Source organism: Chiloscyllium punctatum, chromosome 47 (genome assembly GCF_047496795.1).
Source record: "Chiloscyllium punctatum isolate Juve2018m chromosome 47, sChiPun1.3, whole genome shotgun sequence".
Taxonomy (NCBI): domain Eukaryota; kingdom Metazoa; phylum Chordata; class Chondrichthyes; order Orectolobiformes; family Hemiscylliidae; genus Chiloscyllium; species Chiloscyllium punctatum.
The window spans coordinates 50,763,256-50,790,104 of NC_092785.1; the positions used below are offsets into that span (position 1 = coordinate 50,763,256).

The 26,849-nt window shown below is 45.2% G+C and overlaps 1 long non-coding RNA gene across 2 annotated transcripts in view; it reads right to left on the bottom strand.

The window, feature by feature from the left end:
- Window positions 1-1,352: 1,352 nt before the first annotated feature.
- LOC140468626 (uncharacterized) overlaps window positions 1,353-26,849 on the bottom strand; it is a 124,214-nt gene continuing 98,717 nt past the window's right edge. For both annotated transcript variants that reach the window (XR_011955731.1, XR_011955730.1), the window contains exons 9-10: window positions 8,197-8,324; window positions 1,353-2,776 (exon numbers count right to left, since the gene is read on the bottom strand). This is a non-coding gene — a long non-coding RNA (uncharacterized lncRNA). The remainder of the gene's footprint in view (window positions 2,777-8,196; window positions 8,325-26,849) is intronic.

The following is a 26,849-nucleotide window of genomic DNA, read 5'->3' on the forward strand; positions in this document are numbered from 1 at the left end:
AAATAACCCAGAGAAGTGCAAGGCAAAGCATTTGGGGACATCAACAAGAGAGAGGAATACACAATAAATGAGAGTATGGTCAGTGTGAGCAGGTAAATGAAGTAGGCTGGACACATCAATAATCTCATTAATGGAGCAAATGGCATCATTTCCTCTGTCAGCCAAAGGGCAGAATTTCAGAGCAGGAAGCTTATGCAGGAATTGTATAAATAATGAGTCACAGCTTGGGAAATGTGTGCATTTCTGGTCACCCCATCACATGGGAGGATGGAATTGTACTGGAAAGGGAATAGAGGAGATCCGTTACCCTGTGACAGTGGAAGTGCAGTTATGGGGAAAGATTGGAATGGAGGATCCTGAGAGTAGATTTGATTGGGGTGCACATAATGTCAGGAGTCTGGATAGAAAGGGAGAGAATACCTTGTTCCTGTTGGAGAGCTCAGTTACCTGTGGCGAATAATTAATGTATGTGGTTGAAATAGTAGAGACGTGATGAGGAAAGTTGTGATTTCACCCAGAGTATGGTCGGGATCTGGGAGTCACACATGGAAGCGGAGTAAAGGCAGAAACTCTCAAACCATTTTAAAAAGGTGTTGGGATCTGCACCTGAAGTCCTACACTGTCTGGGGAGACAGAACTTGGGCTTTAAAAAATAACGTTACATCTTGTCCAACGCAGACAGTGGACAGAGGTATTTCCTCTATACTGTGCTATTTTCTGAAGTTTGCAAAGGTGACCAATATCTGATAGGATTAATACGCAGGGATGAGGGGTTAGGGCAGAGAGGAGCAGTGTGTAAATTGATGAGCATCACAATAATACTGATCCCATCCTTTATACACATTGCTACTTCACTGTGTTGGCCTGTTTATCCTTCCTGTAGAAATGGGGAAAAGATTTGATTATCCAGGTCTGTCGTGGTCACACTACAGCCCCATCTCCATCTGATCTGGTTCACACTATTTAAAGCTACCATTTCACTGGCTTTGTTGAAAAGTTCCCAGCTTCATTCTTGCCCCGTTGAAGACTGCTGTCAGTCAACTAATGTTTCTCACTCTCAATTATTGCATTTCATTCGCTACCAATATCCTGAACTTTACAATAAAATGATTGCTGCGCCCCAAAACCACTCCCTACTGACACTGGATCCACTTGCCCCACCTCTTTCCCAAGGACCAGATCCAATAGTACATGCTCTCTTGGGTTGGATACATACTCCTGCAGTGAGCTCTCCTCCATGTAATCCAGGAACACTTGTCCCTCGTGACCCTTCACCACCAGTATCCCTGTCTGTATCTGGAAACATTAATTTTCTCAGTATAACTAATCTGTAGTATTGTTATCGCTCTCAAATGACCCTGTGTATTTATTGTCTCCATCATTTCTTTGGTCCTGGCAGACAGACTGTACCTCACAGTTTAATTGCATACTTTTTGTTCTGTAGCTCCAGCCAAATTCTGTCCTTGGACGGATGCTCTTTCTCTTGGACGCCTTAACTAATGCTAATCTAAACCAATACTTCTACCTTCGTTCTTTCACTTCCCTTCAATCATTTTGGAATCCTTTATATTCAGCAATATTTAACACACAGTCCTGCCATTCCTTGAGCCAGCTCTTGGTGATCAGTACATCAGATTTCCACACACTAATCTACATCTGGAACTCCCTACATTCCGAATATTCATGTCCATGCAGAGTACCTCAGATTAAGGCTTCCTTTCTTACTCCATCTTCCACTGATAAACTTGTTGTTGTAAATTAGTACCAACTGAGGCTCCCATTATTTTGAGAATCCTGGTAGTCTCCTCTACTATTCCTTTTTGGATCCTAAGCACACATCAAGTTATTTTCAATCCCTCCCACACAGACCACAATGAATTCAGTCCCAGCTCTGTCACGTTAGCCCATCCAGCTTGTCCAGTTGCTGCCTTCCACAGAACCAGTCCCAATGTCCCAGGAAGCTGAAGCCCTTCCTGCTGCACCATCGTTCCAGTCACACTCTCATCTACCTAAACCAGAAACACAACAACGAGCACCCGAGCTACAAATCTTCTCCCAAACTTTGAATTTATTATTGGCTCACAATTTCACTTCTCCTTCTTATTTCTGTGCTCAACCCTTATTTCAGAAGTTTAAAAAAATGCTAACTTACAGCAATTAACTGACAGTTGCTAATACCGGTGTATTTATCAGCCAATGAACTTGCAGATTTTTCTGTGATGGCTCTTGCACTTCTTTCAAACTCAGTGCAGGCAGGTCCCAGCAGCAGAAAGTTATCTCTGTGACTCCCAGGTATGTGTAATCCTCCAGCTCCCACTCCACCCTGCTCCCTCACAGGGTCACCATCTCTGTGACTCCCAGGTATGTGTAATCTTCCATCTCCCACTCCACTCTTCTCCCTCACAGGGTCAGCGTCTCTGTGACTCCCAGGCACGATTAGGCCTTGATCCTCAGTGTTGATTTATATCCTCCCACTTTGCTGCCTCTCTAACTCCCAGGTGTGAGTTAGCCTCATGCTCCTGCTCCAAGTTGTTCTATCACATGGTCACTCCCTCTGTGATTCGGTGCTGATTTCGAGGCTCCTGCTCTGCTGTTTCTCCAACTCCAAGTCCCAGTTGGCCTCGATCCTCATTACGGATGTATATTCTCCCGGTTTGAGCTGCTCTCTCTCAGGTTCCATCCATTTGTGACTCCCAGGTAATGGTAGGCCTCAAGCCTCAGCTGAGGATTATAACACCCCATTCCGAACTGCTCTCTTATAGGATTGCTGTTGTGCCTGGCAGACAGTGGAAAAGAGGAGGATTAGACAGAGCAGAGGGTGTTACAGTACTGAGCGAGCTGTATGGGATGGAACATGTTATCTGGGGAGCTAGGCAGACCTGTAGCAACTAAAGAAGTTTGCTGAAAGATACAGTGAGAGTTTCAGACATTGAAGAAGGCAAAGGAAATAGAGAGATGGTGGCTTGTTCATGACGGTGCTTTGTAGAGCCGAAAAGGCTTTTTTTGAGCTGCTGACAGAAATGTGTAGACTTCAACAAATGCAAAATGACAGCCAGCAAGTGGTGTAAGGTACTGGAGACTGTTGAATGTTACAGAGTTAGAAGACTTGCAGCAACTGGGCGGAATATAATCTTTTGGAGCAATTGTGATGTTCAAGGACCCTCAGGACGGTGGCACGGTGGCACAATGGTTAGCACTGCTGCCTCACAGCACCAAAGACCCGGGTTCAATTTCCACCTCCAGTGACTGACTGTGTGGAGTTTGCACATTCTCCCCGTCTCTGCGTGGGTTTCCTCCGGGTGCTCCGGTTTCCTCCCACAGTCCAAAGATGTGCAGGTCAGGTGAATTGGCTGTGCTTAATTGCCCGTAGTGTTAGGTAAGGGGTAAATGTAGGGATATGGTGTGGGTTGCGCTTCGGTGGCACGGTGTGGACTTGTTGGGCCTAAAGGCCTGTTTCCACACTGTAAGTAATCTAAAAAGGACATGAGGAGGTGCAGAGAATGGGAGCATTCCAAATATGGGATTATAGGAGCTGGAAGTTCTTAGATGGATAAGGAGGATGAAAAGTGCCAATTTAGCACACACAACCATTGTAATTATAGAGATTTAGGAAGGGAACCTGTGCTGTCATTGAATACAGTTATGTGGAGAGTTACAGAAGCTTAAGGGTTTACAAATTTAAAAGGGGATAGAGTTGAGGTGATCAGAAGTTTAAACAAGAATAAAGAAATTTTAGAGATGTCAGGCACAGATAGGAATGGATGAGGTGAGATATTGTGAGGAACTACAAGAGTTATAAGTCGGGATGGATGTCAGATATAAAAGGGAGAGCTGCATTGTCTGTGTGCAGTTACAGACGTGTGGAGTGTTGTAGCTCCTGCTGGAGGGGACACAGATAATAACAGTTCCAACTGCTGATGCAGTGACTCAGGAAGGCAGCTCCCCACCACCTTCTCAGGGACAACTCCAAATCAACAACAAATGCTGGCTCAGCCAACAAATCTCACCTTCATGAATGAATGAATAAAATATCTACAAGTAGCACTGAGATCCATCAGGAAGTATCTTTCAACAACACTTCACAAACCTGGAACCACTATTCCCTGGAAGGACAGGAGCTCCGGGTGCACGGGAACACCAACATTTCCAAGGTACCCTCCAGGCCATGCTCCATCCTCCCAGCACTGTGTCTGTCCCTACACCCAAAGGACTGCAATGGGTCAGGAAGGCAGCTCCCCACCACCTTCTCCAGGGAATTACAGATGGGAAGGTAATGGGGAAACTCTGCTGTTTACACCCAGACAGAAAATTAAATCCAGCAGTGGGTGTGAAATGACATTTCCGTTTCAGAACAACATGCTGAACATGGATAGAGGATTTGTCTGATTGGCACAAGGCAGAGAGTGTGAATAAAGGGGTCTTTTTCACGATGGGAACTGGTGATGGGGGAGCTCCACGGGGTCAGTGTTGGGACTACATTCAACACGTTATTCATTCAGAGTCTGGACAGAGGATGTGAAGGGGTACGAGAAATGGGTTTCCAAGAAAGATCTCAGGGATGACATTCGTGTCATATGAGGAGCAGGTGAAGTCTCTGGGTCTGCACTTGATGAAGTTTCAGAGGCGACGGCAGAATCTCATTCAAACTTACAGAATATTGAGGGGCCTGGATGGAGTGGACGTGGGCAAGATGTTTCCACGAGCAGGAGAGACCAGAGGCCAAGGACACAGCTTCAGAGTGAAGGGACCACCCTTTAGAACAGAGATGTGGAGGAATTTATTCAGCCAGAGGGTGATGGATCTGTGGAACTCACTGCCTCATAGGGCTGTGGATGCTAAGTGATTCAGTGTATCTTACTCAGAGATAAGCAGGTTCTGGATGAATAAAGAGATCAAGGGTTACAGGGAGTGAGAGAATAGGGTTGAGAAACAATTCATACGCAATTGAATAGTGAAATAGACCTCATGGATTGAATGGTCTAATTCTACCCCTATACATGATGGTCTTATGGATTGCGCTTATTACATAGGTTTCTAAGTGTGCAGTTAGTATTCCTGGCATATCGTTTAACATACATCCCAGCACTTTCGTGATTATTGCTGTCAGCTCTTGGTTTCAGATCAACTGCAGAAAGGTTCACCAGGCTGGTCTTCAAAATGGAGGGATATTGATGAGAAGAGGTGGAGAAGGTTGAACTTGCAGTCGTTAAAATTTAGAAGAATGACGCAAATTTATTGATAAACCAAAGATTCTTGTGTTCTTACAGATTCGATACTGAGACATTGTTTCACTGTGCAAGGGTCTGTAACCGGAGATGAAGGGGAATACAGTTACCAGAGAAGCTAAGAGAGAAAAGCTGGGCTGTAGAGACTGGAGGATGTTACGGAGTTCAGTGGTTTGAGATCACTGTTGGTGATTAGAGATCAGGTGGTTGTCGGGCTGAAAGATGTCAAGTGGAGTTACAGGATTATCAGTTCTGAAGGATTTACAGAGATCGGGAGGAATATAGGGACTAGAGATTACACAGTAGTAGTTGGAGCTACAAAAAAGTTTTAGAGAAAGGGAGGGTTATAGGCACTGGAGAATAGACAGATGGGGTGGTATTTGGAGCTACAGGAGTTTATAGAGAAAAGGAAGGACTGGAGGGACTGGAGATTACACGGATTGGGGTGGTATTTGGAGCTGCAGGAGTTTATAGAGACTGGGAGGATTGTTGGTGCTGGGAATTACACTGACATGGACAAGAGTGGAGGGGAGGGTTGAAGGGGCTGGATCAGTTCAAACAGCCAGGGAGAAGTGTAGGGATTGGAGGAGCCAGAGATACTGAGGGTTGTAGAACTGCAGGAGTTCAGACAGTTACTGAGGACTGTGAAAGCAGGTCTGCAGCATTCCCATCAGTTACACAGAGATGTGGAATGCTGTTCTGGAGGGGGTTACAAAAATCGAGAGGGTTGCAAATTCTGGAAGATATTACAAAGAGAGTGAGCTGTAGTATTTGAGGAGGTTACAGCGACAGGGTGCATTGAGGAGTTGATGGCTGCTACAGGTGTTAAACATGCTGCAAGGGATCAATAACCTTACATTGATCAGGGGGATTGGAAACTCTGGAGATAAAGAATGAGAATTACAGTAACTGAAGAATATCACAGAGATGGGGAGTAACATATGAGTTAGCGGAGTTATAACATGAGATGGGCTGTATTCAATGGAGTCAGGGAAGATACAGGGAGATCTGAAGGGACTTGAGGTGATCAAAAGGACAGTGAGGCTTCTCACTGTCGGATTGGGTCAGTTTACGCAGGCATGGGGTATTTTATGGAATTGTGCTACTTACAGAGATTAAAAGAGTTGTATAGGATTGAGGAAAGAACAGAGATATGGAAGGCTGTAGTTAATGAAGACTTTTGTTGATGTCAGATCCTGAAGTTCTGGAAAGTATACGGACTGGTAAGCTGTACAATCTGTCAGAGTTTACAGAGACAGGAACAGCAATAGATCCTGGAGACACAAACACAGATAGGGAGTATTGCAGACACTGGAGGAGCTTTCTGCTTTAGGGATGGTTGTAGGGGAGTGTAACGTTTACACAGATAGGGGTGTAAGAGCTGGAGAAGGTTATGGAGATGATTAGATTGATGGGGAGACCGGAGGAGCTTACATTGACAGGGCGGGTGATAGTGATGGGAGGATGTTACATAGATAGTAAGTCTTGTAGAAACTGATCAGGAGAGTCACAAGCATTGGAGCTGGTTCCACAGATCGGGGGTTTTACAGTGTCCTGGGAGGATTACGCAGATAGGGAGGTTTGTAGGATGTTCACATTTTCAGAGTGTTTCAGGAATGGAAAAGGTTGCACAGTAAAGGAGGGATGTTGGAGTGTGGGAGTCACAGAGACCCGGAGGTTTGAAGGGGTTAGGGCTGATTATGGATAGATGGATACATTTAGGGACAGTAATATGGAATGCAGAGGGAGAGTTTGGATTAGATTCCCTGCAGCATGAGAACAGGTACTTCGGCCCAACAAGCCCACACCAACTCTCCAAAGAGTAATCCACCCAGACCCACTTCTCTCCGACAATGCACCTAACACTATGAACAATTTAGCATGGCCAATTCACCTGACCTGCACATCTTTGGACTGTGGGAGGAAACTGGAACATCTGGAGGAAACCCACGCAGACACAGGGAAAAGGTGCAAACTCCACACAGACAGACAGTCACCTAACGCTGGAATCAAACCTGGGTCCCTGGCAGTGTGAGGCACCATCGCTCACCACTGAGCCACCATGCTGCCCAAATTGCAGAATTACACAAAGAGAGAGTGTTTGAGGTGCTGGGAGGACTGTAGAGAGTGGACGAGCAAACAGTGATGTGGAGTGCTGCTGTGGCTTGAACAGGGTCTGGAGGTGTTCATATCGGTAAGGAGGTCGGTAGGGTTGGGAGAAGGTTACTGTGGTCGTGTGGTACTATAGGCCAGGAGGCAGGAGTGTGATCGGACCTGCAGAAGGTTACAGTGATATCATGTTTTCTTGGCGCTTGAGGAAAGTACACAGATGGGTATTTTGCTCCAGGCTGGAGGATTTTACAGAGACGGCGTTACTGTAAGTATTGTGCAAAACTACAGAAATGGGAATTATTGTACTGAGTGCAGGATGAGATCATTGAGATTGGGCATGTTATTGACATTGGAGCAATTTACATACAGGGAGAGTCGTCAGCAATGGAGGAGGTTTCAAATATACAGCGGGAATTTGGGAGGGGTGGAGGTGACAGAAATAGGAAAATTTCTGGGAATTACAAGCATTACAATTACATTGGCACAAACAAGTTAGACCGAAAGGCATGTTTCCTTGCTGTATGACTCTATCACATGACAAGAGAGAGTATGAGAGGGAGAATATAGTACAGAAAGATCCCAGGTTTCAATACCATCTCCTTGAGGGAGGCCTGCTTTCCCCTCTGTTGTACTGATCCTCACTAAGACAGCACAGGCCTGAATTGATAACTGTCAACTTACTGTATTGACATAGGAAGGCTCAGTACAGCAGAGATGTAAATTAACAAGACGGTGGGGTTTGAGCCTGAGACCATCATGCTCTGTGTTTACCCTTCAACACTGTATCTGTGTCATGTCTTCTGGACTAAAGTTCAATCCCTTAAATACACTCTGCTCTGTTCACTGTGAGTGATCTTACCTCACTGAAGGATTTACTGAAGGCTCCAGATCTCATTCTCCATCTCTCGGGCTGACCAACTGTCTTCAGTGTGGTGATGGACGAGACAGGAATTGGGAATTCTGTTGAGTCAAGAGCATCCTGAGTATCTACAGGAGATAGAGAAACAGACAGAATGGGAAATTAGACTGATGCTGTGAGGGTTACACATGGAGAATGGCACCACGTCCCACAGAGATCTGGAAAATCCCAGTCTCCATCCCTGGTCTGAGATGCCTCATCTCCCTGGAGTGGAGAATTCTGTTGGCTTAGGATCTGGAGTAGCTGCAAAAGGTGTAGTCACCGGCATCAATTAAACCCTCACAGTGACAGATACCACATGGAGAGAGACTGTATGATATCACCAGAGAGCAGGGGGGTATCAGGATCAAACCATGGTCAGGAAGAAGGTGCACTGGGATCAGTACTCAGGGATAAGGGAGCTATCAGTTGACCAGGCAATGACCTCGTGTTACTCTCACTAGACAGTTCATCCAGAATTTAATGCCAGAGTCAGGGATACACATCTAACCGCTTAATAATACCCTTTCAGTAAGCAATTCTGTTTTCGGCTGCCAGTCTGGCCTACACATGAATCCAGACCCAGGGCAATGGGACTGACATTCAAATGCCCACTGTCATAATCTGGCAAGCCACTCAGCTCTCAGGCTGCTCAGGGTGGGCATGCGATGTTGGCCAGCCAGAGACAGCAATATCCCATGAGTGATTTAAAATCAACACTGCTGGGAGCAGTTTCCTGGCCAATCATTTCGGTGAGTTTATGGACAGGGCTTTAAACTGACAGAGAGGATGCAGGGACAGGGTTCAGGTGAAAGGAGCTTTCCAAATACAAAAAGAAAATGTGAAGCCTCAGAACAGCATGGGAATGTGGCTGAAGACAAGCAGAAAGGAACAGGAAGGGGCAGAGTTTAACTAAAACTGTACATCAATGAAGTGGTTTGTGACAGGACATCGTGGGGAAGAGGTAATTATAATGTTGTTTTGATTTGGAATGGACAAAGTATCTACAATAACGTAATAGCCTTGTGACACAGAGATAATTGAGACTTAGTCACCAGACAGACGTGATTACAGGGTGAACAAAAGGTAGAACATAAGTATTCAACAGTAAACAACCTTACAGGATCTCAGGCAGAATGCAAAAGCGAGATGGGAATCCTGACACTAATGGATAACAAAGGCATTACAGAGAAAGCATTTGGCCTCAGATTATGCAGCTGAATCAGCCTGAATACACATTCTGGGTGCTATGTGTCAAAAACACAAGCAGGAGAACAGTTTTTATGCTGGTAAAAACAGTGACTGCAGATGCTGGAAACCAAATTCTGGATTAGTGGTGCTGGAAGAGCACAGCAATTCAGGCAGCATCCAACGAGCAGAGAAATCGACGTTTCGGGCAAAAGCCCTTCATCAGGAATAAAGGCAGTGAGCCCGACGCGTGGAGAGAAAAGCTAGAGGAGGGTGGGGGTGGGGAGAGAGTAGCATAGAGCACAATGGGGAGTTGGGGAGGAGATGAAGGTGATAGGTCAGGGAGGAGAGGGTGGAGTGGATAGGTGGAAAAGGAGCTAGGCAGGACGGACAAGTCCGGACAAGTCAAGGGGACAGTGCTGAGCTAGAAGTTTGAAACTAGGATGAGGTGGGGGAACGGAAAATGAGGAAGCTGTTGAAGTCCACATTGATGCCCTGGGGTTGAAGTGTTCTGAGGTGGAAGATGAGGCGTTTTACCTCCAGGCGTCTGGTGGTGAGGGAGCGGCGGTGAAGGAGGCCCAGGATCTCCATGTCCTCGGCAGAGTGGGAGGGGGAGTTGAAATGTTGGGCCACGGGGTCGTTTGGTTGATTGATGCTGCCTCGGAGTCTCAGAGGGACCTAAGGGGCAACCTTTTCACGCAGAGTGTGGTGTCTCGGAGATGCTGCCTTGCAGTATTTCATTGCTCATCCCTGCATTAAACAGGAATTCATTAGAAATTGTAGCAAAGGTGGTGTGATAATTTTTGAAGACTTAAGTCTTTGTATAGTCAGGGACAGACACATTGGCAAGACTGATATTATCCGAAATCCTCCTTGAATGTTTTTGTCAGTGTTTCTTTGAATAACACATTGTGCAAATAGCTAGGGATGTAACTATCTCAGATCGACCATTGGGTGATGAAGCTGAGTGAGTGAGTAATATCACACCGAGATCCTCCAAGAAATTATACTGGAATTCAAAGAGATTATGACATTTTAAAGTGACCATAAATCACACCCGAGCATCAGTAACAAAGTCCATTATATGATATTGAGAGAGAACTGACCAAGGTAAACAGGGGAAACAGACTGAAATGTCAGGCTGTAAATGAACAGTGGAAAACATTTAGAGCCAGACAGACCGAGAGACGTACAGCACATAAACGGACACTTCGGTCCAACTCGTCCACGCCGACCAGATATCCTTTCCTAATCTCGTCCCATCTGCCAGCACTTGGCCCATATTCCAATAAACCCTTTTTATTCATATACCAATCCAGATGCTTTTTGAATGCTGGAATTGTACCAGACTCCACCACTTCCTCTGGCAGTACATTCCCTACAAAACCACACTCTGCGTGAAAAGGTTGCCCCTTAGGTCCTTTTTAAATCTTTCATCTCTCACCTTAAACCTACGCCCTCCATTTCTGGTCTCCACTACCCCAGGGAAAAGACCTTGTCTGTTTATCCTATCCATGCCCCTCATGATTTTATAAACCTCAGAAATGTGACCCCTTAGCCTCTGACGCTCCAGAGAAAACAGTCTCAGTCGTTTCTGCCTCTCCCGATATCTCAAATCCTCCAACCCTGACAACATCCTTGTAAAACTTTTCTAAACACTTTCAAGTTTCACAACATCCTTCTAATAAGAAAAAGACCAGAACTGCATGCAATATCCCAAAAGTGCCCTAACCAGTGTGCTGTACAGCTGCAACATGACCTCCAAACTCCTACAATCAATGCTCTAACCAATAAAGGAAAGCATACCAAACACCTTCTTCACTATCCACTTACCGAGGTAACACTTACGGGGGCATGGGCGTGGACATGGATTGGACGATGGATGTGGTGGGCGGGGGGGGCGGTGTTGAACGGATTTGGGGACGGGCTGAGGGTGATGTAGGATGTGTCTGGCAGGTGGGAGCAGGTGGCTGGTGGAGGGTGGGATCAGATGGTTTTGGGGGCAGGATTTGCTGTTGGGTCGGTGACGTTGAGAGTCGGGTGGGGGCGGTGTTGGATGGGTTTGGAGGTGAGCGGGGTGTGTTTTTGGGGTCTGACAGGGTGTGGGGGCTCACTCATGGCTTGCTGCTGCCTAGTCACCTGAACAGGGAGCAGACTGAACTGAAAACACCGAGCCCCAGAGGAAAGGTATTGAATCGATTAACCGAATAATCAATTAACCAAACGAAATAGTGCCCGCCCATCTCGTTCAGATAATTGAGGTTCCTCTGTAAACCATCTAGACTATACCCTAGTGTCGTGTGAGTTTTACCTTCACCCAATCAACCCCTGCTCGATCCTGCTGAATGGCCCCAATATTGGCCCAGTTCCAGTTTAAGACCTAAATCTGTCAACCTGCCTGATCTTTTTCCACAACTATGTTAAAACAAAGACAGTTGTGGTGACTGGACGCAATGTGCTCTCCGACAGATACTTCAGTCACTTGCCTGGTTTTCTGAGGAGAGGTCCAGTGTTGCACCCGCCTGAGTAGCATAGAGCCCTCTACGTCTTGATTGAGGAAACCTTCTTGGACACATTTTACAAATTCCACCCAGTACGGGCCTTTTACACTCTGGGTGACCCAGTCAATCCAGGGGAAGTTAAAATCTCCATCCAATACTACTCTATTATTTTTATAGGTACCTGCAAACTCACTACACATTTGCTCCTCTCGTACCTGCTGGTTATTTGAGGGTCGAGAACATGATCCCAGCAGACTGATCATCCCCTCTTTGTTTCTAACTTTTAAATTTATGGCCTCATTTGATGACTGCTTATCAGAATTGTCTTGATGAACAGTTGTTATGTCCTTCCGAATCAAAAGGACAACTCCCCTCCTCACTTACTTGTCCTTCTGTCACACCTGTAGTTTCTTTATCCTGGAACACTGAGCTGCCAGTCCTGCCCTTCTCTCAGCCATGTTTCTATTATGACTATAATATCCCAGTCCCCAGAGCTAATCCATGCTCTGAGCCCATCTGCCTTACCAGTCAGGCCTCGTGTGTTGAAATAAATGCCCTTTAAACTAGATATCTTTCTCCTCCCTCGACTGTACCCCTGGATATCCTGAATAGGTAACTTGCTCTTGATGGCTGATGTATTTCCCCTGACTTTTCGATGGTCCCTCTCTCACTCAGAGTCTCAACTCCCTGCCAAACTAGTTTAAATCCTCCTGGGTAACACTAGCAAATCTCCTCCCTGGGATACTTGTGCCCCTTTGCTTCAAGTGCAAACCATCCCCTTTGTACAGGGCCCCTCTACCCCAGAAGAGATCTCAATGACCCAAGAACTGAAAACCCTGCCCATTATACCAGCTCCTCAGCCACACATCCATCCGGCCTACCTTTCTATTTCTATCCTCACTGGCACTTGGCACTGGGAGTAATCAGGAGATCATTAAGGTCAATATCCTGCTTTTTTAACTTCTCATCTGACTCCCTGTACTCATTTCACAGGGCCCCAACCATTTGACTACCTCTGTGATGTGGACCAATGTGCACAATGACCTCTGGATGTTCACTCTCCCCCTTCATAATGTTCAATAATGACTCAGAGACATCCTTGACCCTGGTACCTGGGAGGCAGCACACCATCCTGAGCTCTCCTCTGGAGGCACACAGTCTCCTGTCTGTCCCCCTCACGACTGTGCCTCCTATCAGTATCACGATCATTACAGAGGATCTGGCAAACATAGACTGGGAGGAACTCCCTGCAGTTGGGTCCATGTTAGAAAAGTGGAGTATTTTAAAGTGATGCAGTGAGAACGCTGGGGTAGTGTGCTCCTTGAAGAGTGAATATTAAAGGCAGCAAGTCCAGGGAATACTGATCAAGTGATATCGTGAGTTTGATAAAGAAAATACAGTGCAATAAAATCAGGTGAAGCCCTTCACAAATATAGAGAGTGCAAGGGGATTGTGGAAAATGAGGGACAAACAATGGTTATGAAATATATTTGGCAGATACGATTGCGGAAAAGCCACAGACATTTTATCAGCATCGTGAGAGTAAGAGGATTCCCAGTGAAAGAGGAAGGCCTGTGAGAATCCAAAGGGACAATCTGTGCATGGAGCCAGAGAAAGCAGGTGAGGTCTTCAAAGAATACTTCCCATCTGTATTCACACAGGAGAAAGGCATTGTAGCTGGGGATTTCAGTTGGGATGCTGAGGTTCCAGAATATGTTAAGATCAATAAGGAGGAGGTATTAAATGTTTTCACAGGCAGAAAGGTGGAGAAATCTCCAGTTCCCAATGAAATGTATAGAACATAGATAGAACATAGATCAATACAACACAGAACAGGCCCTTCGGCCCACAATGTTGTGCCAAACATTTTTCCTAGCTTAAGCACCCATCCATGTACCTATCCAAATGCCACTTAAAAGTAACCAATGATTCTGACTCTGCCACTCCCACAGGCAGCGCATTCCATGCCCCCACCATTCTCTGTGTAAAGAACCGACCCCGGACATCCCTACTGTACCTCCCACACTTCATCTTAAATTTATGTCCCCTTGTAACACTTTGTTGTACCCGGGGAAAAAGTTTCTGACTCTATCTATTCTTCTAATCATCTTATAAACCTCTATCAAGTCACCCCTCATCCTTCACCGTTCCAGTGAGAAAAGGCCTAGCACTCTCAACCTATCCTCGTACGACCTATTCTCCATTCCAGGCAACATCCTGGTAAATCTTCTCTGCACCGTCTCCAAGGGTTCCACATCTTTCCTAAAGTGAGGCGACCAGAACTGCACACAGTACTCCAAATGTGGGCTAAGCAAGGTCCTGTACAGCTGCAACATCACTTCACGACTCTTGAATTCAATCCCTCTGCTCATGAACACTCATACACTATAGGCCTTCTTATAAGGTCTATCCACCTGAGTTGCAACTTTCAAAGATCGATGAACATAGACCCCAAGATCCCTCTGCTCCTCCACCTAACTAAGAACCATACCGTTAACCCTGTAATCCGCATTCTTATTTGTCCTTCCAAAATGGACCACCTCACACTTGACAGGGTTGAACTCCATCTGCCACGCCTCAGCCCAGCTCTGCATCATATCTAAGTCCCTTTGCAGCCGACAACAGCCCTCCTCACTATCCACAACTCCACCAATCTTCGTATCATCTGCAAATTTACTGACCCACCCTTCGACACCCTCTTCCAAGTCATTAATAAAAATTACAAACAACAGAGGACCCAGAACTGATCCCTGCGGAACTCTACTTGTAACTGGGCTCCAAGCTGAATATTTACCATCTACCACCACTCTCTGACTTCGACCGGTTAGCCATTTATCTACGCAAATGGCCAAATTTCCCTCTATCTCATGTCTCCTGACTTTCCACATGAGCCTACCATTATCAAATCCATGTACACCACATCCACTGCTCTACCCTCATCCACATGCTTGGTTACCTCCTCAAAGAATTTAATAAGACTTGCAAGGCAAGACCTACCCCTCACAAATCCGTGCTGCCTCACCCTAATCAAGAAGTGCATTTCCAGATACTCATAAATCCTATCCCTCAGTACCCTTTCCATTACTTTGCCGACCACTGAAGTAAGACTAACTGGCCTGTAATTCCCGGGGTTATCCCCATACCCTTTTTTGAACAGGTGCACAACATTCGCCACTCTCCAGTCCTCTGGTACCACCCCTGTTGACAGTGAAGATGAAAGGTTCATTGCCAACGGTGCTGCAATTTCCTCTCTTGCTTCCCACATAATCCTAGGATACATCCCGTCAGGCCCGGGGGACTTGTCTATCCTCAAGTTTTTCAAAATGCCCAACACATCTGCCTTCCTAACAAGTATCTCTTCTAGCTTACCAGTCCGTTTCACACTCTCCTCTTTAACAATATGGTCCCTCTCGTTTGTAAATACTGAAGAAAAGTACTCATTCAAGACCACTCCTTTCTCTTCCGACTCAATACACCGTGTCCCACTACTGTCCTTGATCGGACCTACCCTCGTTCTCGTCATTCTCATCTTTCTCACATACGCATAAAATGCCTTGGGGTTATCCTTGATCCTACCCGCCAAAGATTTTTCATGCCCTCTCTTAGCTCTCCTAATCCTTTTCTTCAGCTCCCTTCTGGCTATCCTGTATCCCTCCAACGCTCTGTCTGAACCTAGTTTCCTCAACCTTATGTAAGCCTCCTTCTTCCTCTTTACAAGACATTCAACCTCCCTCGTCAACCAAGGTTCCCTCACACTACCATCTCTTCACTGCCAGACAGGTGCATACACGTCATATCCGTTCCTTGAAAAAGTTCCACATTTCCACGACATCCTTCACTGACAGCTTATGTTCACATCTTATGCTCCTCAGATCCTGTCTTACAGCATCGTATTTACCCTTCCCCCAATTGTAAAACCTACCCTGTTGCACACACCTATCTCTCTCCATAACCAAGGTGAAAGTCACAGAATTGTGGTCACCATCACCAAAATGTTCACACACTAACAAGCCCATTACTTGTCTCGGTTCGTTACCAAGTGCCAAATCCAATATGGCCTCCCCACTGGTCGGACAATCTACATACTGAGTTGGAAAAGCTTCCTGGACACACTGCACAAACACCGCTGCTGGTATCCCAGGCTGCTATGTCATTCAGAGAAGGACATCTGCCCATCATCACGTGGTCTGCACGACATAGCCACAGCAAAGTATTTGACTCCCAATTACCCTCTTCAAAAACCAAGCAAGTTACTCAGTTCAAGGGCAGCTAGGATTGGGCAAGAAAGGCTGGTCAGCCAGAGACACCCACATCCCATACCTGATTTAATAAATAATCCATTCGGATGGTCCCACTGGAACTGTGCTGGGACCAGGGTCCTGGCTGATCATGTCGGTAGGTTTATGGACAGGGCTTTAAACTGACAGAGAGGATGCAGGGACAGGGTTCCGGTGAAAGGAGCTTTCCAAATCCAAAGAGAAAAGGCGAAGCAATGGAACAGTATGGGAATGTGGCTGAAGACAAGCAGAAAGGAACAGGAAGGGGCAGAGTTTAACTAAAAATGTATATCAGCGAAAAGATTTGTGACAGAAGATTGTGGGAAAGAGTAAGTTATGTTTTTTTAATGGGCAACGTCACTGTAATAACGTAGATGGATTTGTGACACGGAGAAAAAAGAGATTTAGACATCAGGGAAACATGGATACAGGGTGAACAAAAATATTCAATGGTTCACAATCTTGCGGAAACTCAGGAAAAATGATTAACACTAAAAATAATGGATACCAAAGACATTACAGAGAAAGCATTTGGCTGCAGATCATGAAGTAGTGTCAGTCTGAATGTAAATTACTACTTGCCAAGGACACAAGCAGCAGAACAGTTTTAGCCACTGAACAGTATTCCATTGCTCATCATTGCATTACCAAGGGACTCATTGGAATTTTTTAACAAAGATATTGTGATAATTTTGGAAAACTTCAATATTTCTATAATCTGGGACAATCACACGGTCAAAATTGATATTGGAATAGGACTTCGGTTCATTTTTTTTCAGTGTTTCTTTGAAAAACACATTGTGCAACTGTTAAGGGACATAACTATCGCAGAGCGACCGTGTAATGAAACTTAGTGAATGAGTAATGTCACCTGCAGAGATCCTTCGGGAAATTGTGATAAAGTGCATTTTAAAGAAATATAAAGTTTTAAAGTGACTCACAGAAAGGACAAGCTACAACTAGAAACAAAAATAGCCAATGACATGAGTTTGAGAGGATAACTGACCAAGGTAAACAGGCTAAACAGACTGAAATATGTGCTTGTAAATGAACAGTGGAAAACATTTGAAGGGACAATGCAAAATACTCAACAAAAGAACATTCCATTGAAACAGTAAAAACCTCAGCAAGAAATCCCCACTGGTCCCTCACTCAGATCAAAAGGAATCATACTAGATTATGAGGCTGAGAAGATCACCAAAAAGTACTTAAAATCCTGAAGTCAGAGTGTGTTTTAGGAGTAAATGTTAATGGATTACAATGGGTCTGCTCGTAGGAGGAGGGCTGTGCGAAGGGGAGCCACGGTCAGGGTTCATTGACACGATAGGAACAGGGAGAGGTGAAGGTGCTGGAGGTGGTGAGAGTGTTACAGGGAGTGGTCAGCGTCTGAACCGTGTTACAAAGCCAGGACGGATTGCTGCAGCTGGAGGGGTTTGCAGAGGTAGGGAGGGACATATGGATTTTTATTTATTCATTCCTGGGATGTGGGTGTCACTGCCTGGACTAACATTCTTTGACCCAACTGCTAATTACCCAGAGGTTAGCTCAGAGTCAGCCATATTGCTGTGGGTCGGGAGTCAAATGTTGGCCAGACCAGGTTAGAATATTTAATGCCCTTCCTTAAAGCAAGTAAGTGACGAGAGGAGTTCTTCCTCCTGATCAACAATATTTTTATGGTGGCCCCACAAATATCTCGTACAGATACAACATGACATCCCAACTCCTACTCTTAATGCTCTCCCCAATGAAGGTAACCATCCCAAACGCCTGCTTCACCAGCCTGTCTACCTGGGACACCACATTCAAAGAACTGTGTACCTGCATCCCTGGGTCTCTGACTGATAACACTACCCAGGGCCCGAACATTAACTGTACAAGTCCCACCCTGGTTTGTTTCACCAAAATGGAACACCTCACCTTTATCTAATTAAACTCCATCTGCTATTCTTCAGCCCACTATCCCAGCAGTACTGTTCATCCTGTTGTATCATAGATAACCTTCTTCACTGTCCACGTTACCACCAATTTCAGTGACACCCAAAACAATTACTTACCAGGAAACCAATATTCCCATCCAAACCATTTATCCAAATCACAAACAACAGTGGACCCACTCCACCGCTGGTCACTTGCCTGCAGTCAGAAAAACATGTCTCCCACCACCCTCTGTCTCCTCCCATCAAGTAATTTTTGTATCCAGTTCATTAGCTCCTCCTGAATGCCATATCCTTTTTACACTGATCTGAGCTTATTACCCAGTTTACTCGACAGAACACAGAACACACAACAGTTCAGCCCAAGACCCTTTGGCAATGAGGCTATGCCAACCTTTTATCCGACTGTAAGATCAAACTAATCTACATACCTTCATTTTACTACTATTCATGTGTGTGTCAAAGAGTCTATTAGATGTCCCGAATGTGTCTAATTTTACTACCACCATTGGCAGTCCATCCAACCACCTAATATTCTCTATCCTCTTATCCATCTTCCAATCTCCTTAAAATTATGCCGCCTTGTAATAGCCATTTATGCCATAGGAGAACAAGTCTCTGATTATACACTCTCTCTGTGCCTCTCATCACCTTGTTCACCTCTACCAAGTCACCCCACCCCCTTCTTCACTCCAATGAGAAAAACCTTAGCTCCCTCACACTTTCTCCATAAGAAATGCCCTCCATTCCAGGCAGCATCCTGGTAAATCTCCTGTGTACGCTCTCTAAAACTTGCACATCCTTCATGTAAAGATGGGACGAGAACTGAACACAATATTCCAAGTGTGGTCTCACCAGGTCGCTATAAAGATGCAGTAAAACTCAACGGCTCTTGAAATCAATCCCCTTGCCAAGGAAAGCCAACACAACATATACCTTTTTAACAACCCTATCAACGTGCGTGGCAGCTTTGAGGGATCTATGAACATGGACCCCATGATCTCTCTGTTCCTCCATAATGCCAAGTATTTCGCTGGATTCTATATTCAGAATTGACCTTCCAGAATGAATCACTTCACACTTTTCCAGATTGAACTCCATCTGCCACTTTCAGCCCAGCTCTGCGTCCTACCAATGTCCCATTGCAGCCTACAACAGCCCTCCACATTCCCCACGACGCACCAACCTTCGTGTTATTGGCAAACGTACTAACCCCCTCTCCAAGATCCACATCCAAGTCATTTACAAAAATCACAGAGAGCAGAGTGCCAGAGCTGATTGTTCCAGAACACCACTGGTCACTGAGCTCCAGGCTCAATACTGCCAATCTGCTGCCACCCTCTGTCTTCTCTGGGCCATCCAATCCTGTATCCAGACAGACAGATTTTCCTGCATCCCAATCATCCTTCTTTTCTGAATGAGCCATCAACGTATTCTGTCATATCCTCAAAGAATTCAATAAGGTTTGTGAGGCATGACCTGCCCCTCACAAACCCATGCTGTCTCTAATTTAACTATGTCTTTCCAAGTTGTCAAAAATCCTTTCTTTAGAGTCCTCACCAATAATCTGCACACCACAAACATTAGACTAAATCTGTAATTCCCAGAATTCTACCTCTGTAATATGGTCCTGACGCTACAAATCTTCTCTCCTCTGCCATGTTCCCCAGAAGGGCACTGGAGGGTGGTGGGGATTACAGAGTCAGGGAGGGATATCAGGACAGGAGGATTTTGCAGACATGAGGAGGGTTGCAATGCCAAAAGGAGGCTTCAGTAATTGTGAGTTTTCGTGGTGATGAAGGCATTTCAGGAGGGAGGGAAGATTGTAGAGAAATGAGAGGTTTCACAGTTTATGTGTTTCCTTAAGAGTTCAAGAGGTTACTGAGTCGGGGAGGTTTAAGCACTGGAGGTTGTTACATAAACATGTGGTTTTGGTTGCAATGGCAGGAAGAGGATTCAGGAAGCTGGAGAGTATGTGGTCTGAACGAAGTTACACAAATGGGAAGAGTTGTCAGGAGGGGAGGTGTTTACAGAGACAGCAATGGTCTGATCTGGAGCAGAGGACCCAGACTGGGAGGGACGTGGGGACTGGAGGTGGTTTAACAGGGAAGGAGGACCATAGAGCCATAGGAGGCTAAAGGAATATGCAGCGCTGTAGGGCTGACGGGTTCATGGAGTTGGGAATGTTGGGAGGGATAGAGAAGTTTACAGGGATAATGATGTTTGTAGGCCAGGGCTGTATTACACAGACAGGGACTGTTTTAGGGAGCTGAGCAGATTACAGAGATAAAAAGATGTGTATCACCTGGCAGATCAAAAAGAGATATGGAGGGTCATCGTGACTGAACATGTTTATAGATATAGGAATGCATGGGTTCTGGGGGTTATTTAGACATGGAGGCTGTGGAATCTGGATTCTTTTTTTGAGATTGAGTAGCACGTTTGGTTGGAGACAGTTTCACAGATAAGGGAGCATAGCACAAACAGAAGGAAGTTCCTGCGGTAGGGAGGGTTCGAGTGGAGAGTGATGTTTACACAGATGGGGGTAAGAGCTGGAGAAGATTATGGGGATGAGTAAACGTTTGGAGATACAGGAGGAGCTTACATTGACAGGGTGGGTGATAGTGACGGGAGGATGTTACATTGTTAATGAGTCTTGCAGGAACAGGACTGGGAGGAGCACAGGCATTGGAGTGGGATCTACAGATCGGGAGTGTTGCAGAGACCTGAGAGGATAACACAGATAGGGATGGTGGTAGGGTCTCCACAGACTGATGGCGTTTTAGGGACTGGAAGAGGTTTGGTCGATAGGGAGGGCTGGAAGAGCTGCAGGAGCTTATGGAGAGTTGAAGAGTTGGAGCAGTTCACAGAGGGAGGGTTCTCCAACAGGAGTAGGTCACAGATAGTGAGGGATGTGTGGCCTGAGAAAGTTAAAGAGAGGGGAGTTTTCGGGACTGGAAAATATTAAACTTAAAAGGGCAGTTGAAGAGACTGTAGCAAAAAATGCATGGAGAAGGTTACACAGATAGGGGGGTGAGTACGGACTGAAGGTGAATACACAAACATGGAGGGTTGTGTTGTTAGACGGAGCTTAGAGGGATAGGGACTGGTGTAGGGATTAACACAGATAGGGAAGGTTGTGTTTTTGGAGAAGGTTACACTGATACAGACAGTGTTAGGGAGTGTTCAACGGGCTACAGAGGAGCTCAGAGAGAATGTATTATGGGGACTGGAGGAGATTACAGACACAGAGATGGCTGTCGGTTTGAAAAGAGGTTCTACAGATCCTCAGTGCTGTAAGACTGGAGGGAGGTTACAATAATAAGGGTTACCTACACTTAATGACTTTTTTGATATAGAGAAAGTCTCAGAACGGGATTGTCAAAAGGAAGTACAGACAGTCCAGATGGGTTTACAGAGAGATAAAGGTTTTTGGGTTTTCAGGATGGAACAGTGATTGGGAGTGCTGTAACAAATGTCAACAGTTATAGGTAGGGTTCTAAAAGCAGGAAGAGATGACAGTCATAGCAATCATGGTTAAGGACTGGAGAAGCTTACATCAGCAAGGAATGTTTTAGAAACTGTTGGAGATTACACATATAAGGAGAGTATTGGGGATGAGCTGAAAATGTGTTGCTGGAAAAGCGCAGCAGGTCAGGCAGCATCCAAGGAACAGGAGAATCGACCTTTCGGGCATCAGCCCTTCTTCAGGAAATGATTTTCAGCTCTGATCTCCAGCATCTGCAGTCCTCACTTTCTCCTCGAGTATTGGGGATGAGGCAAGGATCAAGAGACAGGGATGGTTGACAGGACTGGACAATAAACTGAATAGAATCTCCACAGTCTGGAAATAGGCCATTCGGCCCAACAAGTCCACACCAACCCCTCTAAAGAGCATCCTAACCAGACCCATCCCTCTCCCTGTCCAATAAACCCTGCATTCCTCATGGTGAACTCACCTAAACCACACTTGCCTGAATACTACAGTCAATTTATGACGGCCCATCCACGTATCATGCAAATGTTGGACTATGGCAGGAAACCAGAGCACCCGGAAGAAACCCACACAGTCGGGGGGAGAACATGCAAAGTCCATACAGACAGTTGGCCAAGGCTGGAATTGAAGCCAGATTCCAGTCACAGTGAGGCTGATTATACAGAGCACTGCAGAGATTGGACGAGGTCACAAAGTTCACAAGGATTTATTGGAACAGGAGGAAAATATAGTCAGGAACAGGAGAAGCTTTATAGATGATGGTGTCCATGAGAGGGACTGGAGGAGGTTAACGCAATAGGGAGGGTTGTGCATTCTCTCGACAATTACAGGTAGGGACGGTTGGGGAGACTGGATGAAGTTAGTCATACTCAGAGTTGTACACACACTGAGTAATGGCAGATGGAGTTTACCTCTGATCACTGTGAGGTAATGCACTGTGGGAAGTCTCATAACCGAAGGATATACATCATGAAGGGTAGGTCCTCCTGGAGAACTGAGTAACACCGGGACCTTGGTGGGCAAGTCCCTGGATGACTGAAGGTGTCAGCACAGGTAGACAGGGTGGGGAAGGCACCTGAACTGGGAGCAGGAGGGGGACCCACATCCTGTTGGGGCGAATTGTTTGAGCTGCTTGAGAGGATATAATCTAATCTGGCAGGGTGTTGGACCTTAAACAGTGATAAGGCCAGAAAGAAGATTGAGGTTGGTGCACAAGTTAAAGACAGCAATTTCAGCAGAAAAGGGCAGGCAAGAACATAGCAGGAAATGGGGGAGGGGGAACTGAGGATTAAACTGCATTTATTTCAATGAAAGGGGCCTGCCAGCTAAGGAAGATGAACTCAGGGCATAGATTGGAACATGGGACTGGGAGATTATCGTTATTACAGAAACAAAGCTGAGGGAGGGACAGGGCTGGCAGCTCATTGTTTCAAGGTGGAGATGCTACAGGAAGCATCGAAGGGGAGGCAAAAGAGGACGCGTGGTGGTGGTTTTTCATTACGTGAATCATTACATCAGTACCTAGGGAGGATATTCCTGTGGGATCACCCAGCGACGCTATGTTAGTGGAACAGAGAAATAAGAATGGGTCATCACTCTGACACGATTGTCTTACTGACCCCGAATAATCAGTGGCAGACTGAGGAACAAACATATCAGGAGATCTCAAATATCAATCATAATAATAGGGCTGTTATGGTTGGGGTTTTTAAACTTTCCAAACCTAGACTGGAACCGCCAGTGTTCAGTGTTTGCAAGGGAGGAATTTGGTAATTGTGTTCCAGAAAACTCCCAATCAATATGTAAATGGCCTGAAAAGAGAAAGGGGCAAAACCTGACCTCCACTTGGGAATTAAGGTAGGGAAAGGGACTGAGGTGTGAGTGGGAAAGCATTTTGCCAAAGTGACTCAAGTCTATTAGCTTGGAAATAGCGATGGAAAAGGACAGGGCTGGTCCACAGGTTCAAGTTATACAATGGGGCCAGGAATATTAGCCAGGAACTCTCAAAAGGTGATTGGGGAGTCTATTTGCAGGGAAAGGGAAGTCTGGCAAGTGAGGAATATTTTAAAAGTGAGATAAATTGAGCAATCACCACCTGTTTGTGTGAAGGCCAATGCTGACTGCATTCAGAAACACTGGCTGTCTACTGAGGGTCTGGTCAAGGAAAAGGGGGCACGTGTCAGGTATAGCCAGCTGGATCAAGGGAATCCCTGAGGATCACAGGGACTTTAGCAATACACTTTGGGTAGAAATCAGGATTGCAGAAAGTGTACATGCAGAGAATGATAAGGAGAATCCAAAAGTGATTGTATAAATATATTGAGTAAAAGAGTAACTCGAGACAAAATGCTGTCTCTTAAAGATCAATGAGACCACTGATGTGTGGAACAGTAGGATATGGGTAAGACCTTAAACACATTTTTCCCTCCAGAACTTACTGTGGACAAAGACTGGGGAACTCAGGGAACAAGAGTAATACATTAGACCACATTTGGAGTTCTCTGTAATTCCAGTCTCCCTGCTATAGGAAGGATGGTGTGAAATTTGAAAGTGTTCAGAAAAGATTTACAAGATGTTCCCAGGGTTGTTGCTGAATAAGCTGGGGTTATTTTCCCTGGAGCATCGGAGACTGAGTGGTGACCTGACAGAGGTTTATATAAACATGAGGGGTATGGATTTGGCAAACATTCAAGGTATTTTCCCAGGGTTTGGAGAGTCCAAAACTGGAGGGCATAGGTTTAAGGTTAAAGGGGAAAGGTTTAAACGGCACTGAAGGGACAGCTTTTTTATACACACAGAGCTGAGAGAGAAAGTAGCAGATACTGATACTATGACAACATTTAAGAGATATTTGGATGGGTGTATAAATAATAAGGGTTTAGAAGTACATGGGCCAAATGCTGGTAAATGGGATGGATTTATTTACATCTTCTGGTCAGCATCAACGAGTTGGACCAAAGGGTCTGTTTCCATGCTCTACATCTCTATGACTTGAAAAGAGTGCATGTTATAGAAGGTTTTAAAACACAAAGCTATGGAAAAACCCAGGACCTGATTAAGTGCATCACAGAACATCGTGGAGCCCCGAGCAAAGATATTTGTCCCATTGATAGCCATGTGTGATGTGCTGGAAAGGCTGGAGGGTGGCATAGTGGACAGTGAAGACGTTGTAATCGAGGATAAAGCGGATGGCCCTCAGGACAACTCCATACAACCCTGTTACGGTGGACACTGCAAGACGTGTCAGATTGTGGATATAGATACCACTATTACGTGTGGGAACACCTCCCACCTTGTACATGGCAGGTACTCATGTGACTCAGCCAACCTTGTCTATCTTATACATTGCAGGCAAAAATGCCCGGAAGCATGGTACATTGGGGAAACCAAACAAAGGCTCCGACAATGGATGAATGGGCACCGCACAATGATCAACAGACAGGAGGGTTCCCTCCCAGTTGGGAAACACTTCAGTGGTCCAGGACATTCAGTCTCGGACTTTCGGGTGACCATCCTCCAAGGTGGACTTCGGGACAGGCAGCAGAGGAAAGTGGCTGAGCAGAGGCTGATAGCTAAGTTCGGTACCCATAGGGAGGGCCTCAATCGGGACCTTGGGTTCATGTCACATTACAGGTGATCACGATTGCACGAGACACACACAGATATTCCTACACACACACACACACTCTCACATACACACGGAGACAGGTACACACAGACGGGTACACAGACACCCACACACACTCCCACACTCACAGACTTAAGACACTCTGCAGTTCCTACACACACACTTTCTCACACTCACAGCCCCCACCCAGACAGACACACACAGACAGACAAAGACCCACAGACACACATATTTTGTGGGGTGAATTTGTACTTGCAGAATTACATTGTACTTTGCTCAAAAACTGCATGCATTCATGGAGAACTCTGAGCTCAAAAACTGCATGAATTTATGTCAAACTCTTATCTCACTTTTTAGATTAGAATCAATCTAAATATCAGGGCATAGACAGAGAACACAGGGGGCTAACAGCTTCACATATTGTCTAGCTATCACCATTGTTAACAGCTAACCCGAGAATGCAACTTTAAAAAAATGTTTTGTGATTTACCCATGAAAGAAGTGAAACTATCACTGTATTCTAAACAATGAAAGGCTTAACAGACAATCAATTTTTCAATGTATAATGTCAGTTGCATCACACTGTAAATTTTTGCTATAAATCTGTGTTACGATCGAGCCCTCCACTCTCACCTGATGAAGGAGCGTTGTTCTGAAAGCTTTCAATTAAACCTGTTGGACTATAACCTGATGTGTGATTTTTAACTCTCTTCAATATGGTAGATTGATTTGTGACACAGAGATAAAAGAAATTTAGACACCAGAGAGACGTGGTTACAGGGCGAACAAAAGGTGGACATAAATATTCAATGGATCACAACCTTGTGGAAACCCAGGAAAATGGGTAACGCTAACAATAATGGATAACAAAGGCAGTACAGAGAAATCATTTGACCTCAGATCATGAAGTAGAGTCAGTCTGAATGTAAATTCTGGCTACTACTTGCCAAGGACACAAACAGCAGAACAGTTTTACGCCATCGAACAGCATTCCATTTCTCATCACTGCATTACACAGGAACTCATTGGAATTTTTTAACAAACACTTTGTGATAATTTTGGGAAACTTCAATATTCCCATAATCTGGGACAGTCACACTAACAACAGTGATATTGGAAGATTAGTTCAGAGAATTTTTTTTTCAGTGTTTCTTTGAATAATAAATTGTGCAACTGGCTAGGGACATAACTATCTCAGAGCGATCGTTGTGTGATGTAACTTATTGAATGAGTAATGTCACCTGGAGAGATACTCAGGGAAATTGTGATAAAGTTCAGTTTAAAGTAATATAAAGTTTTAAAGTGAATCACAGAAGGACATGCTACAACTCGAAACAAAAACAGCCAGTGACATGGGTTTGAGAGGAGAACTGACCAAGGTAAATAGGCTAAACAGATTGAAATATGTGCCTGTAAATGGACAGTGGAAAACATTTGAAAGGACAGTGTAAATCACTCAACAAAAGAACATTACACTGAAACAGACAAAACCTCAGCAAGAAATTCCCACTGGCGCCTCACTTAGGACAAAATGTATCATATTAGATTATGAGGCTTAGAAGATCACCAAAAAGTACTTAAAATCCTGAA